The sequence below is a fragment of the Aythya ferina genome, assembly GCF_964211825.1.
Source record: "Aythya ferina genome assembly, chromosome: 2".
NCBI lineage: Eukaryota > Metazoa > Chordata > Aves > Anseriformes > Anatidae > Aythya > Aythya ferina.
Window position 1 is genome coordinate 82,230,266 of NC_140297.1, and position 13,783 is coordinate 82,244,048.

At 43.4% G+C, this 13,783-nt stretch overlaps 1 long non-coding RNA gene across 4 annotated transcripts in view; it reads left to right on the forward strand.

Annotated features, from left to right (window-relative positions):
* LOC311431404 overlaps nucleotides 1–13,783 on the forward strand; it is a 41,504-nt gene that overhangs the window by 14,588 nt on the left and 13,133 nt on the right. Inside the window, exon 2 of one of the 4 annotated variants that reach the window (XR_014689400.1) lies at nucleotides 1,199–1,352. The exons of the other annotated variants lie outside the window; for them this stretch is intronic. This is a non-coding gene — a long non-coding RNA (uncharacterized lncRNA). The remainder of the gene's footprint in view (nucleotides 1–1,198; nucleotides 1,353–13,783) is intronic. 4 annotated transcript variants of the gene reach the window in all.

The following is a 13,783-nucleotide window of genomic DNA, read 5'->3' on the forward strand; positions in this document are numbered from 1 at the left end:
TCGTTTCTTTTGTCTTGTGGCCACAAAGAGCAGAAGGGGTAAGACTAAGGTGTCCACAGGGGGTTGTGCTGGGGCAGGGAATCTGTGAAAGGCTGCAGGAAGAGCAAAGTGAGCTCTTCCTCCAAGAGGAAGGGGAGTGAGCTTGGGACAGGAGCCACTATGGTGTCCACACCATGGTATGTCATCCTTAACCAAGCACCACCTGCAATAGAGGACAAGAAAGCCAGGCTGAGTACAAGGAATGAGCTATGAGCTGGTAGTGGGGAGACAGAAATGAGCAATAGGCTGCAACCAGGGTAAGAACAAGGCTGTGTGTGCAATTTATGGTTCAGACAATTCATCTGAAGTCTGTCTGCTGACCTTCAAGCTGGGTATGGGACAGGGTCCATTTCCTGTGCATGCCAAAGAGTGATGTGCTGGGTTTACCCCAGCTGGGCAGTGACTCACAACAGCTGCAGGTCTCTGGGACCTTGCAACAGCTCACAGTGTTGAGGAAAGCTTTTCCTGCAGGGAGTACTGATCCTGCATCCGGCACCTACGCAGCACAGTCTGTAATTCTTATGGACTCTTCTGTACTAACACTCCTGAGCTATCTTGTCTTGCATAACTGCTCCTTCTTTTCTAGCTCTCTCATCTTCTTTTGCACATGTTTTGTCATTTCACATGTAGACAAATCTGGGTTGCAATAAGCTATACTTTACATATGGCACTTAAGACAGAGCTGCGCAGGTGATCTGTGATCATTAAGTAGCTGAATTTCACTCTTCTCATTGGGTTATGGGGGCAAACTGCACATGCAGCAGTTGTTTGAGTTTTTCCATCATCTCTGTTGTTTTCCTCTTTGGTGGTAGGTCTTTTCTTCTGCTGAGATCTCCATGCCTCTACTAATTTATACAGCATTTAAAATACTGTGTAAAGAATGGATAATCCAATTGGGGGTCCAATATATTACCATTGTTCTTCTGTGCAAAGTATCTTCCATGGTATCACTGGGTTATCCAGATGTGATAAGAAGCCAGTCTGCTTGCTGACATATTGTAATTATAAATTTGCAACATTTAAATAATGCTTGTCTAATTCTCAAATCCTCATAAACTGATTTACATTTTCCCTGTAAACTTCTAGTTTTCCCTCCCCTTCCCCAGTCTTGGTGTCAAATGTGAACATAATTAATGTTTTTTTCTACTTCTGCTTCTAGATAACTGCTGAAAATGTTAAACAAACCAGAGCTCTGGCAGGACCCTGCTAGACGCTTCATCCAAACATATCATCTTACAACTCTGATAAAAGGATCTGCTGGATTTTCTTTTGGCTGAGATAATACATTTGTATTCATTGCAACTGATGTTAATGTGAGTAGAAAGCACCGAGATCTACATTAGATAGATAAGTTGTTAAAGTGAGGTTATTTTGGAGAAGGAACAGTATGAAAAATGGAGAGCCAGGAACAATTTGCATTGAGCGTGGACTTTATTTCATGCTGGGTGGTGCTAACACAGTATGTGTTTGCAAGTTATTGAGTAACAGACAGTAGGAACTGTTGGGCTGTGAAGACTCTTGTATTGTCCTATTTATTGGGAGAGGGCTGGAGAGAATTGCTCTGAGACATCTCCTTCTGGCTCTCTGGTACATGCAGAAGAAAAAGGGGAACGAGAAGAACAATAGATGTGCCCCCACCCCCACCCCAATTTCTATATGGGCTTTTATTTGGGGTTTCTTTTTGACCCTCCCAAACATCTTCAATTGGCATATTTTCCACTGCCATTTAAAAAATACTGCTTTGTAATAATAAGACTCGTAAAAAGAATAAACAAGACAATAAAATATATATTAAGCAGATAAATCTGACAGATTAAAAAAGCAAGGCAGTGCCCGCGCCCTGTCTTCGCCTCGTAGTTCAAAGCCGCCGCCAAGTGCCTCAGCATGTGGCTCGAGTGGAAGTCACGAAGAACACAGGCTGCTTGGCAGGGCTTCCACTGCAGAGAGACTCATCTCAAAAAGGATTGTAAGCTTGGCCCTCAAACACGGCTTTCTCCTTGTGGGTCTCCCTGTGTTTTGCCTGCTGGCAGGCAAGCTGCCTTTCGTTAGTGCCTCCGTTCCCGTCTAATTGTGTCCCTTGTTTTGGGCCCACTCCAAGGCCAATGGGGAGACTTTCGCTGGCTTCAGTCAGCTTTTGGAGCAGGCTCTTTGAAGGGAAGGGCTGGCAAAAAGGCTGCGTGGAGAGCTATGAAGTGCTCATGCATGTTCTCTCTGAGCTTAATGGCGCACTGCTGTCTCTGAAGTGTTGCATGCATGAGTATAGGGGAAAAAAAAAAGAGAAATAAGTGCTAAGCCAGGAGAAAGAGGGCAGGGGAACCTGATCCTGCATGAACTGGAGTGCAGCTGCATAGCCTTGAGCATTAATGTGCATAGTAGCAAAAGTGAGGCCCAAAAGGGGAACGCTTAACTAAGTGCCTCGCCAGCACTACGAGATGCTTGAACGCATGTCTCTTCAGACGTGCCTGCTGCGAGCCTGGGTGGGAGCATTAAGGGATCCTGAGATTTAATGCGTTGTGGTGAAAAGGACCAAAGGACCAATGAGTTTGGCTTGCACCTGCATGCAGTCCCTGCTGGGACTGGCATGAAGACATTCTCAGCACGTGTAATGCCGCGTGGCTGTGGCTTTTTGTGGATTGGTGGGTATTTTCTTGGATAGCAAACTTGGTGTTTCATGACTGGGAGGAGGGTGATAACCTGAATTACACTAAATAAAAATGTAGATAAAGAGAGAATAGGACAAGCTAAAGTCAAATTAGGTGCTAGAAAAAATCTTCCGCTGTACCATCAGCAGTGAATGTGGCCAGCCAGTGAATATTATGGAATGAGTTTTGGTGAACTCTAACATTTTGCACCTTTTCAGAGTAGGAAGAGCAGCTACATACAGATGTAGAAAGAGAATGATGAAACACATCAGGAGGTGGGACCCCTACTTAAACAGGCTCATGTTGTATCTGGATGTGCCAGGGTTGAGCGTGGGGTACATCCCCATTAGTTGCTGCCTCCCAGTAAGGAGCAGCTCTCTGACAATATTAACCAGAGCCTCAGTAAAGGACCCAGGAGCAGAAATTTCAAAGAGCATGGCACATCTGAGGGGTAAAAGAAATTTGCCTATGGACAGAACCTAAACTGGAGTTTTCCCGTTCTGGGTTCAAGAAATCCAGCTGGGATGCTTGAAGACAGCTGTTGTGGATGGCAGGAAGAGCAAACTTCCTTTCCCCAGACCCAGGGCTCACATGGTCCTTAGCCCAAGGGTATAATGAAAGCTGGAGAAACTGCACTGACAAATGTGATGATGTGGAAGGTTTCCCTGACTAAGAGACTTTTGACTGTGAAGGAGCTCCACGGGGAACCCTGAGTTAGGCTCCACAGAAAACGAGAGGAAAATCAAGAAAATATGGAAAAGGAGAGGTAAAGAATTAACTAAAGATAACATTTAGAAAAGGGAGGAAAATTGCAGGTATTAAGTTAAGGGGAAGAAATACAAATTAAGGCCTGGGAAGGAAAGAACCCAGAATTAATGGTTGCTCTCAGGTGCTGCTGTTTTATTTAATTTCTAGCCATTTTCAGTCAATTTATTTAAGGATGAACTGGTTGTCTAGTAAAAAATGTACAGCTTTTTGTGACAGTTTTTTGATACTAACCTACGTTTGGAATTTAAATTAAGAGACAAGCATGTTTTGTTGGCTGTCTTATTTGGATGCTTATATTTGACACATTCCTTCAGGCATTGTTTTGTCAGTGGTCATTAGGGTAATGTTTTCATGAAGTGTGTGTGTGTGTGTGAGCCGGGGAAGAGGAGAAAGTGCAGCTTTTCCCAAATGGAGGTCGTGACCTTCAAGCTTAGTGGGTCAAAGTTGAAAATTTAAAAAAAAAAAAAAAAAAAAAAAAAAAAAAGAATTTTAATTTCCTTTCTTCCATAGGATGGTGACTGAATGAAAGTGCGACAGGCACACATTCTACTAACTGGCCTTGATTTCCTGTTTTTGGGAGATTATTATTATTATTTTACCATTAATGCTGAAATAAAAATTGTGAATATTGATAGCTCATTACAGCCCAGGTAATGAGGCAAGGATATTCTTCTCAATGCGAAGAGCCTTTATAGGGCAAACAGGCCACTGACACATCCCTCTGAGCTGCTGCTGTGTCCCTGATAGCCCAGTGCCAACCATATTACCACATCCTTGGTGTGCAGCACAGATGTCTCCATGCTCGCTAGGATGGTCAACTGCTTTCCAGTGAGATAGAGTCCCCCCAGCTTGAGCAGAGGAAGAACCTCTTGGAGCTCTGGTGGTTACAAGGGCATTAGGGGCTTCCCAAACCCCAGGAGAGATACACACACATCTGTGAGCCCATCTATCAGCCAGAGGGCAGTTGCCTTATGTGCCCAGCCATTACCTTCCCATTGCTACTTGTTCCAGAAATTTCCAAAGGTTTTAACAAATACAGATTTCATAGTGCTTGAAGTGAGGATTGAATCAAAGTTCTGGGTGCTGGACATTAAAACTGTTGTTGCTTGGATTGCCTAATTAAGGATTTATTTGCTTATTTCTGGCACATTAATAAGCTTGTGGGAGAAAGCTAGCACAATCTTTTAGCCAGGGAGAAGTGATGTGGTGGTTGTTTGTTTGTTCAGAAGTATGTATGTGGCTTCCAAGAAAGCCAGCAGGGCTGCACATGTGTATCTGCAGGGAAGAATTCCCACCTCCTATGTAAAACGCATCCTTATTATTATACATTCACTGGGGAGGCAATCCACTGGTCTCTCTCCATCAAAATGCTTTGTGCTAATCCGGTGGGGAACATTCTGATGAGCAGCAGGTGATTTAAACCTCTTGTGGTATCAGTTGAAAAATGGTGGTTATTCAAACCTGGCAGTAGTCCACACTGGATGCTGGTACAGGGCATGAGCGTCTGGCTTCTGTAATAAATCTGAAAGGCCCACACAATAGGATGGATGTGACTGGGCATTGGGTCCCATGGCCAAACCTGCAGGTCTAAAGAGCCCTTTTCTGGGCTAGATAATGTGGAAATTGGGTGCAGTGGGTCTGCACCCCTTCACAAGTACATCGAGGAAATTCATACCTCCTTGTGCAAATATATAACTACGTTAGACAGATTCACAAGTGGCTATGTCATTCACTTTGGGAGGGAGGTGCAGAAGTTTTGCCTAAACATTTCTTTTTCTTTTCCTCCAGTATGGATCTGTGTAACTGATACAAACCTCAATGACACCTTGAGTAAGTTTTGAGCAATCACACCTTACTTTGTGTTGCAATGGCCTGGAAGCATTGTATTGCTGTGACTCAGCAGAAGGCAGAGGACCTTTTTGCTCAGGTAACATCCACCTGAGGTGTGCTATCTTTATTATCTGCTCTTGACAGTTCTGTTGAAATCAGTGAAGTGTATTCTTTCAGTTTGAGTAGCTTGTTTAAACTGTTCTTTTTGTTTAAGCTAATTTATGCTAATTTGAAGTAGCCCTATTTCTACCCAAAGTAACACGCGTTTTCCACAGGTTTGATGAAAATGCTTTATGATATCAGACTGTAAGTCAAATTAAAAAACCATGGCAGCAAATACGCACAAACCCAGCAACGACAGTGCCTTGCCTTTCATATCATAATAAAAACATACTCATATTTAAAAAACAATACAAAGCAAATGCCAAAACGCTACAATAAAATGGAAAGCTTCAGGATACAGTGATCTGAAAAACAACTCATGATGCCTCCAAGATTAAATACTTTTATTTCTTTAAATATAAAGGAGAATGAAAATGCTGTATAGCCTTGAGATTATAAATAGCAATCGCAGAAAATTACGACGTATGTGCATTTGTTGGTGTTGACTCAGAGAGGTCTTTTGGCTCTTCAATGGCTCACAGCTGGAAAATGTTTAGAGATAGGGAGCCTTGTTAGCCTGTTATTAGTTTCTCCTATCATGTCTCATGGGTAACATCAAAAATACAATGTGGCTTTATTCCCCTTTGTCACTCCATTAGATTTCCATTTAAACTCCCGTTCTGCCATGAACACTTAAACAGAACCTTGATTTGCATCTTCTCCTGTACTGTAGTAAAAGCCATAAGAAACATTACAAAAATATGAACGGAGGTCTGAATTATGACCACTTTTAGATGATTCAATTAGCTACTAATAGGTGTTCACAGTGGTATGTTGTAATGGGAAGTCAGGTTGTAGTTAATGGTTACCATAAGCTAGGACGGTGTTAAAAACAGCCATCCTGTTTAGCTCAGCCATACAATCAGAGCTCTGTCTTTAGAAGTTAGTGTGGTATACTGAATAGGCAGGAACCTGGGCTTTAGCTGGTAATTTTATTACTTTTCCTCTAGTGCTCAGTCAATATGAATAGGAATGGCTATATAGAACCGTGCAAAGAAGAGCCCTATTAACCCCCAACAATCCTCCTGAGGAATTTTGCATCCCTGTAGGGTGCTTGTTACTGCAATTATGTTTTCCATTATGGATTTTCTCTGGAATGTGCAATCCATGTACAAAAATCAGATAGCTGTGAGTATGACTTAGTTCATCACCAACATGAAGAATGAGCCCGTTGATGGTTTAGGATTTTAAAACACGGGTAGCCACAGTAGAAAGTTAAAAGAAATGGAAGAGACTTGTCATCTGATCTTTCCATCTATGTTACATTTCAAAGATAATTTCATGATTCTGTCCAAACTCGTGCTACTGTGTTACAGAATGTTCTTAGTCAGGATATTAAGTGACATCTGATTATGAAAGAAAAGGATAATACATGAAAAACATACAGTGCACAGACGAGCCAAATATACAGTGGTATTAACCATTGCAGGCACATTTACGTATCAGCATGTGCAAGCACAGCGGGGGTGTGTCTTGCAATATGTCTGGTATGTGGATCTGCTGATCCTGCTAATCAATATTTATTTTTTATATTACAACAGCATCTAGAGACCTTAATTAAGGCCCCACTGAACATATTGCTGTATGCATGTGGCAAAAGATAGGCATTGCCCCAAAGAGCTTCCAGTCTATCCAGGTGGCATAAACGAACAGGGCATGTGGACAGGGGCACAAGTTAAAACCCAGCCAAGGAGTTGCAGGGCTGAAAGCAACTCTTCAGCACCAAGCAAAGTAGCTGAGCTCCACAGATGCTGCACAAAAAGAGCAAGGCACATAAGACAAGGCATGACAGTAGCTAACATGCTAAGCACAGGGCTGTGCCAGCTAGCTTGTAGGAAGTGAGGGAGGTTTAGTCCTTAGACCTTCCCCCTTTACTAGGCAGGGTTCATAATACAGAGGGCTTTTCTGGAGACAAATACCACACCTCTGTCCCTAGATGTCATCCCCACCCCCTGCCCAGGCTGGGGGGCTGCCGAGTGCTAACCCTGCCACTGCACAAGAACCTCTGAACTTGCATCTCTCAAACAAGCATCTGGCAGTGAGAGGGCTTCTTCTGGAGATGAAAAGAAGTGGGGCTGTCTCTCAGCCCAGCTAGTGCCTTTCACCCAGGACTGTGTTGTGGGGAAGACTTTGAAAACAGGGTCTGGAAGCTCCCCATCCTGCCCCAACTGTGCTCCTTCTCCCTTCAGACACCCTTCCTCCCCCATGTCCCCTTACTGGAGAATGGTCCTTGGGGCAGCCTAGGGAAGGAAAATCGGTGGAGGGCTTTACAAACTGGAAAACATGAATATTGAAATAAAAAGTTAGTGAGTGAATCCGCCAGAGGCAAAGGAGAAAGGCTGAGCAACGTACCTAAGAGGCAACTTAATAGGGAGGGGCTAGGCCTAATTAATCTTTGGGATGAGGAGGTGGGTCAAGCGACAAGTGTACTGCTGAGCATGCCTCAGGCTGAGCCTCTCTTTCAACACCTGCTTTATTAATGCTCTGAAAGCAGTGGCACTGTGAATGGGGAAAGACGGGGTTTGGGGGTGTGGTGGAGCTCTTCTGACTCTCTTCCTTCCTTGAGCAAAGATGTCTCATGCAGGTAGACCATGGTAGTTCTTCTGCTTAAGAGGCAAGGACGGGGTTTCATTTGTTCTGTTTTAGGCCATAAAGTAACCTCCAGAACGTGACTGAGTTAGGTGAGAGAGCTGCTAAAACAATGGAAGACTTAATAGGAGTAAAGAGACAAAACCTCTTGAGCTGTGCTTTGCAGTTATGATACTCAAAGCAGGCAGATAGGTTATATTACTAATTTTAAGATGGTGAGGCTCTACCACAAAGTAATCTGAGCCAGGTCTGTTTGCTTCCACTGGAAAGAAAAGGTTTGAAATGCATTCTGTTACAAAAGTGCTGACCCTTCTGTAAGGTGCCGTTACAAGTCTATCACAGCTGCAAACTTAGCCCTTATTTCTAGGGCCTGACAGTTCTGCTGACTCTGCTTGGCTGGTCAGCATTTTGGGCTGAAACAAGCCATGTGTATGTAGACTTGCTTGCTTTCTGATTAAAACGGGAAGTTGGTCTTGAATATGTTGTATCTCCTCAGGCCATTTGAGTGGCAGGTAGAAATAACAGATGTAAAACTTAAACAGCAGCTGGTAGCCACTGGCTCAAATCAACTGTGAAAGCTTTCACCCTCATAAAGAAATGGGAGCAGGGGGAAGATCGTTCTGCTCACTGATCTTGCCATTAGACTGTTTCTTTCTAATTTTATTTTAATGTGGGAATTCAAGGTCTTGTTGCTTCATTTTAATGTCACTTAGCATGACTTAGGTCTTAGCGATTTGGAAGTGCTGCTGTAACTTGTAGGTTTGGCCAAAATACAGGGCACTCTGGAAGGATTTCATGAAAACTTTTAGAAGTATTCAGAACAAAACCTAAGGGGGTAGTTTAGTTCTGTGAACATTGAGAGAACCACTTACAGCTCAGCAAGATCCACAACTTGTTTCATGAGGGATGGTAAGAAAAAATAGAGAAGGTCCAGAGGAATGTTATGAAGACAACTGAAAGACTGAAAAGAAACAAACAAACAACAAAACAAAACAAACAACAACAACAAAAAACACACCTCAAGATAGCAAAAGATGTGAGGGGAATTCCACTTCTTTTTCCTTCAAACAAGCTGTTTGTCACAGTCTAAAGATACCTAAAGAGGATCTGTAACGCAGTATAAGGGGTTGTGTAGTTCAGTAGACATAGGTGTATTGGTATGTGTTAGCCAGGAGCTGAAGCTACACAGCTTCAGACTGAAACCCAGGTGTACTTTTTTTAACAGCGAGGGTAATTAACCATTGGAACAACTTACTAAGAACTGTGGTAGATTTTCCATGATTGCGTATTTATTGTGGTTGTTGTTCAACCACAACTATTGTACTTGAAGTATGAATTACCTAGCATAATCTTACAGTCCACGTTGTTCTAGATGTCAGACACAAAGATATCAGTAAGTTCCCCTGGCCTTAACATTGAAACATTTGTGCTAGGATGGGGAAGTTTATTTTCTCCATCCTAGCACAACAGCCACAGGCACTGACATGATTGCTGATGATATTATGGAAAGGGAAGTCTGAGTCTCTAGGCACGCCAGTTCAAATCCAAACAGGCTAAACCAAGACGGAGAGTGGACTGTACCGAGCATGGTGTTGAAACATAGGCTGCATTTAATAATCCTATTCCTGGATGGGTGTGCCACCTGCAAACTGGAGCTGGGTAATCTGGATCTCAGAAGAGACTCTTTGGTCCTTGGAGAATGGGTTTGGAGTGAAGTCCTCAGAACTGAAGTTGGCTTCACATTGTTTGTCCTGTTTCAGTGCTGCTGAAGTGCTGCTTGACTGCTGATAGGAAGGATGGGATAAAGATGATCTTGATTAAAAAATAATAAAATCATGTTTGGTCCTAACCCATTTGGACTTGGTAGCAGAGACAGGAACATCCTTGAAGGAGAACCTTTAGAGCTTCTGACAGCCTTTGAGAAGACTAGAGGGAGACTTGAGGCTGTGGCCCTCGTGCTACCATCTCATTTTACATATACAAGTACCTTCAGGGAGGTGATGTTTGAAAGGATAAATAGCACAAAGTCTTCAAAAGTAAAGCGGCAGAAAGATTGTGTCTTACAGCTCAAATAAGCCTGTGAAGCCAAAAACCTCCAATCCACTAGGGCATAGTACAAGCAGCTTCTGATGTTTTCCTTCAGTCCACCACAGCGTGAAGAGAGAAAGGTTGTGCCCAAGTGAGTACTGCCTGTAAAATTACACTCATGCCAGCCTATATGAGGTAGTGATGGTGGGCAATGCCTTTATCTGTCAGGCTCCCCCGCCTTTTAAGACATCTTGCTCTTAGTGGCAGTCTCGGCATGCTGTAGGGCTGCAGTAACGAAGTGGAGGTTTTTCCTCAGTAAACCAAAGCAAACAAACCCACACATACACGTGGTCAGCACACTGGCTGCCAGGGCTTGAGGGAGAGACCAGCAGACAGTCCGCATGCTGAAGGCTCCCTCCTTTATTCCTCTGTGTTACGTGGAGCCAGGGTCTTAGGGAAGAGTGGGAAAGACCTTCCTAAGGCCATAAGAGGGTAAATGACCAGCTTCTTTACTGGAATTTCTGTGGGTGAATTCTGAAGGATTTTTATATCTTGGGGTTTGTATCAGAAGTGAGACAGCTGGAAAAGAAATTGGAGTAAAAATATTCTAATCAAAATAGTTGTGCTCCTGAGGATGTTAAATCTTCTTGTAATCATTTATGAAATCAAAGACTGACTTCCTCTCTAAGTGGAAACTTGCTTCCAGCAGATGGGAGTGGGAAACAGGGGACTGAACCTGATTTAAAAGAGATCACTATTAAACATCATTCTCCAGAAGAGAGACCCACTGAAAATAAAGAGATTTATGTGTGAGATTTAAAGTGTCCATGGTGTAGGAAGACTACACCAGAAGGAAAGTTTTCTTGATAATTACACTGGGAATACAAGAAGGAAAGCCTAATTCCTGTGCCGTAAGGGAGGCACGGGTTGACAAGTAGAGGAGAAATGCAGGGATCTGCGTACAATTATTTATTAAGGAGTCCCATCTAGGTGTGTAGGACTGTGTGTAATGGAGCACAAGAGAAACATGTGGAGATGTTGAGTACAAATTCCCAGTGCCTACAGGGAGGTAGAGAGGAAGACTGATCATGTGCGATTAGACACTGAATGCTGGCTCTCAGGAAACAGGGGGTCAGTTCCTGCCTTGGCTGCAGACTTCCTGGGGCTAGACATTTAATATCTTTGGTCCTGGTTTCCCATCTGTAAAATGGGAATAACACTTCTTTAGGCCTTATTTGTTTGAGAAGACAGGTCTCCCTTCCACTATGTGTGCATGCAGTGCCTAGCATAATGGGGACCCCAACTCTCCTACCTGCTTGGTGGTATGCTGATACCATTGTGAAAAAGAGGAGGGATAGGCTGGGAAGAAAGCTTGGTTATCGAGAAAGTCTTTTCCATCAGCAAGGCAGAGGGCTGTGTCTCACGACAAGGAGAAGTATGGAAGATGAAGGAAGTTGAAGATAGGAGATAAAAGGATGAGATGAGGAAGTGGCTGAAACTGAAGGCTGGATTTTCTGAGCTCTCCAAAGGTTTGTTTTGAGGGAGATTATGAGAATCTGAAGCCAGCACTTGCAGATTAACCTCTGCAATAGCTGTATTGTCACAATTCTTGTGAAGCCTGGGTCACTTACTCAATACTAGCATTAACTGGGCTGGGATCTCACACTATGGGATGCAAGAAAGGTGTGCAGGTGGTGCTGTCCATTAGGAAGGGGCTTGGGTTTTGGTTCAGTGTGGTTGTCCTGCCATGACTCTTCCCCCCACGTGACCCTTGTTGTCACTCACAGTAGTGCTTCAGAGCACCAGGATGATGAGGCAGAGTGAAACGCACAAGGTGCCTGGGATGAGTGACTCTTTCTAACCACATGTAGACCAGAGAAGACTTGTCCTGGTCAGGCATCTTGCACTGTTTCCAGATTAGGTTTGATCTATGTCGTTGCGGAGTTGGCAGACTCAAAGGGGAGTTACGTGATACGCCTGTGTGGAAAGATTGGCGAGGGAGGGATGGAAAGGAAGAGAATTAACAATAGCATTGTTCCTGGCGTGTCTGGACCATGGTTCTAACAGCGTAGGCTTCTCTTGATGCTTGTGGAGGGACAGGACTGTCTGAGAGTCTCACATCCTCTGCACAGTCCTAAAAAGTGAGCAACCTGCTTCATTCTCTTCTTCAGACTAGAATCTGAGAAAGCTCAGCCTACTGTGGCTCTGCCCATGTGTATTTTTTTTTTTTCTGGCATAGAAGAGAGACCAGTGCCCATTCAAGGGATATTTGCAATTGTTGTTTCTAATTTGTCTAAAAACACATGTATCAAAGGTTCTTCCAGATCTCAATTTGAAATCAAATACACATTTTGCTTGGAGAAAAAAAAATCTTAGGAAAAATAAAAGAGAGAGAGAAAATTTATTGCTTGGATATTCCAGGAGTTGCTTTTTCACCCCCTTTCACCCCCACTCCCCCACCCCAAAGACCTGCCTAGTTATGAGTTTGAGAGTCTCAGGGCTTGTCTACACAGGGAAATTTATCGGCCTAATTATGCCACTATAATTAGACTGATAAATTTGCCTGTGTATACAAGCCTTAATTTTAAAAGCTCCATTGTCTCCGAATGCAAGCCTAGTGAGCAGTTGTATTTTAGGCCCCTGAACTGTGCTTGCCAGCTGTGGGCTGACTGCCTAAGTCTTTGACCGAGTTTCCTGATTTCAAAGCAGTGGGGTTCTTTGGATACTAAAAGTCTGTATTAAATTAAACAGGAAGGTATCAAAGGAGTCATATTTTGCTGAAGCGACTTGCAGTTTCTTGTGAAATGTATCGACGGGGGTATGTAGGTCACCACTGCCTCCTGCTTGGTGGAATGTTAAACCTGCTCGCATCCGTGTCGCTGGTCCCTGGGTTATTTGTGCAACCAGGACCCTTAGCACAGAGTCCCCTTTAAGTAAAAGGTGGAGAATTTGTGGATTTGAGGGTGAATACCCAGGTATTCAGTCTTCCTATGGCATAGGTGCACAGCAGAGGTGATTTCTAGTCATGGAGATACAGGCAGCATGTGCATTTTTGTTTTTAATGTGTGATTGTCTTTGTGCATAACCAGAGTCATTGGACCAGAGGTAGACAAACTCCTCCTGTGAGTTTTTAAGAAGAAAAAATGTATGTAATTGTGAAGATAGTTAGCTCTTTCTCGCTGTGGTTACATAAAAAAACGTCTTGGTTTACATACACAATGAGCTTGACAGATGTGAAACCGGGTATTTACAAAGCAAACACACAGTATGGTCTTATGGCTCAGGCGTGATTGCTTCTCCATAGCCATTTAAGAAAATAAAAACTCAGATGAGTTAGACTGCACTACAAAATGAACTGCCTGAAATAACAGCTTTGCCTTTCCCCAAAATAGGCATTGTCCAAAAAAAAAGGGTCAAGTTAGCTTGTGTGTGCAGAGGTGTTTTGCTAGTGGTTGCTTTGTGAAGGTTTGCACTTCCCTGGGAGAGACATGGGAGAGAGCTCCTCAGGAGCATGGATGGATGGCAGAATAAACAAGGTCCTAGAAAGTGATGAGTGTTTAAAATTATCCTGAAAAATGGAGAGGAAGAGCCTGCCAGCAAAGGCCTAATCTGAAAATGAGCCTGAATATGAGAGTGGCAATCTACACACTTGTGTTCAATTTCCATTGTGGGTACTGTTGGGGTGTATTGGTGTGCAGACCGAGTTGGTTGCTGAGAAAATAGGT